We start from the raw sequence: 2,798 nt of genomic DNA on the forward strand, positions 1-2,798 counted from the left end.
TCACACAGTCCCCTTCCAGGATAGCCAACATACATTCAAACCTGCAAGAGAATCAAAGGTCAATATAACATATCAATACAATGAAACATAATATTGGCATCATGGCCGCTTCAGGCAGCCAAATCCTCCGCTACTAAACATGAGATATTGTAGGGCTACATAAACATCTTAGGGAGGTGACTAAAGTCTACTCTTGACCTTGCCTTTATAAGGCAAAATTGTCCTTGTCTTTTTGGAGCTATGTCCATGAAGATGCAGGCATCATCTGAGTCTATTATACAGTTTTCTGCAGGCCACTGTCAGGGCCAGGCATTGCAAGTCAGTTCTTCTTTCTAGCGATAAACACAGTCTGTCCAATTTTTTTTAAATGTATTCTGGCACGGGAGAAAATTGTTTTGCTGTACACAGGTAGCTTAATCCCTATACAACTGGGCTTGGACCTCTGCCCAGCAAACCGCAGTCTATAAGTTCAATATGCAGCCTCCGGTTCTCCTAACCTAATGAGGTTTTGGCCAGTCTCTGAGTCAGACTCCTCCTCTCTTGGAGAATTTCAAAGTCCTGATAGCTCCCAGGTCCAGGGAGAGTGCCCTTTTGTTAACCCTGTTTATTAGTTACAGGGCCCTGCTTTCTTGCCTTCCCACCAGTTCCCTTTGTGGTAGAGCAGCAACGAGGCCTCTTCCAGGGGAGTACCTTGGAAGGGGATATCAGTCCCTCCTGTGAGCCAGCTGCTTCACCTAGGGTCTTCCGGGGGCTGGCCAGAGCGTCCCCCAGCAAATCCTGGAAGCTGCTGCCCTCTCGCAGTGGCATGGACTCAAGCAGGGGGTTCAGGAGCTGGGCGGCAATGGTGGCGTTGATGGCCTGGCATGTGGATACAAACGTGTGCACCTCATGCATGCACTGGATGTAGCCAGCAGCGAAGCGCTCACTGGCTTCTGCCTACAGCTGCTCGCGCCTGCAAGCCCTGCCCTGCAGCACCCCCTGCACGTGCCGCACCGTCAGCTCCAGCACCTTGGCGTTCTCCAGCTTGGCCTGCACCTGCGCCGGCGGGGGGTGCCAGGTGGGGAAGGGAGGTGAGGCCAGGCAATGTTTCTGACCCTCGTCTGCCTGCTCAGCAGCCCCTGGGCACCGGCCTGCCAGCCTCACCTCGGTTCCTGCCAGCAGCTGCCGCAGCTCCTATAGGCTCTCGTTGATCCTTGTGCACTGCTTCTTCTCCACCAGTGGCTTCCGGGCCTTGTGGTCCCCCCGCATCTCCCAGCGGTTCTTATTCTCTCAGCTCACACGGTCCCGTCGGGGCGCCAGGGGCGACGCCATAACCAGCACTGCCCGAAGCGCCGCGGGTGCGCCCAGGGCCCTTAGCTTCACCGTCGGCAACAGCCCCTGTTCTCCCCACTCTCTCGCTGCTGCTTCTTCTTCCAGGGCTGCAGCAGGCAGCTCAGGCATCCAGCCTCACTTCTTTGACCTGGCTTTCAGGGGCTGAGTCTGCCTAGAAAAACAGTTCTAAATCACCAGGGCGACTGCAGACTTTAGCTTTGTTCCTCCTCTGCTTTTCTCCTGGGAGCTTACTTATGACCTTGAAGTTTAATTGATAAGACCTGTTAGGTCTGCAGCCAGTAACATAACTGCCAACACCCCCGCCCCCCTCCTCTCAACTCAGGCCGGTTTTCCCTTACAGATTTTTTTTCTTTTACTCTTGATATCTCCATGACCAATTTCCCTGTCCCCCAGTTCATTTACAGATACTTTCAGAATCAGGGTGATGGAGGAAGGGAAAGACCAAGTTATGTCCTCTATGAGGAATCTAATAAATAATTGAAAATAGCAAGTTAAACAAAACACGTCACAGGCAGGGTTAGGGCCAGTAAATCTCTCCTCCATGTGGATCTGTAAGCCCTTTGTGTCCACCAAAGAGATAAGAAAACCATAAATAACAAGTTCTTTGAAATTTACTACTTTGTTAATTTGCTAAGCAGACAGTTAACTTGAAAAGACTTCTCTCTTTCTTTTTAAGCAATCTTGAAACCTAGCCAGCCTTTATCTTAGCCTTTAAATCTATCCTAGAACTTCAAAATTTCAATTTAATACAGCGAATTTACAACCCAGGTAATAGTGAGCAAAAGACTAGCTCGCAGCTGCTAAGAGATTTTGCAGACCATTTCGGGGTCCAGCCCAAACGTTCAGCCAAGTGTATCAACAGAAAGTAGAAAAAATCAAAGTAGCTTTCACTTCACACAGACCAGTAATGAGCAGCTAAGGCAAACACCCATATTTACACTTTCTTAGTGGACTAGCCCAGGCTGGAGCTGCATCCAGTCCCCCTTCTCTGTAGTAAATTGGCTAGTCCCACACAAACAAACTTTGTCCCGACCCCATGATGAGACAGACAAGGGAGGGGTTGACCTGTTTTCACAGATCCTTACTCAGATGCCCGCCTGACCAAAGTCGTGGAGCCACACAAAGGAGAGGAGAGGGCAGGACCCCTCCTTTCACACTCACAAACTTTCACCAGACATTCATGCAGAGTTTAAACAATCCACCTAATTCCTAACAATTTTCCAATTCCAGAGGGAGCTCTATAGCTTCCCCTAATCTCTTTTAAATGATCAATTATAAACAAAAAGCCCCAAAAACCAGCCTTCCGACTCCGCGGAAACAAAGCCAAACGGTGGGAGCGACCAGCCTTGTCTCAAATCCTTGTGAGGGGATTCCGCATCCCTCCTGAAGTGAGGGGATTCCACGTCCCTCCTGAAGGAAAGCAGAACATCTTCCGACTCTCCCCGCCCATGGTCCTTCAGCAGTGC

The 2,798-nt window shown here is 50.1% G+C and overlaps 1 pseudogene; it reads right to left on the reverse strand.

Moving 5' to 3' along the window:
* Positions 1 to 760: 760 nt before the first annotated feature.
* On the reverse strand, positions 761 to 1,311 carry LOC102418705 (annotated as a pseudogene).
* Positions 1,312 to 2,798: the final 1,487 nt, after the last annotated feature.

Source organism: Myotis lucifugus, unplaced genomic scaffold (assembly GCF_000147115.1).
Source record: "Myotis lucifugus unplaced genomic scaffold, Myoluc2.0 scaffold_379, whole genome shotgun sequence".
Classification (NCBI taxonomy): domain Eukaryota; kingdom Metazoa; phylum Chordata; class Mammalia; order Chiroptera; family Vespertilionidae; genus Myotis; species Myotis lucifugus.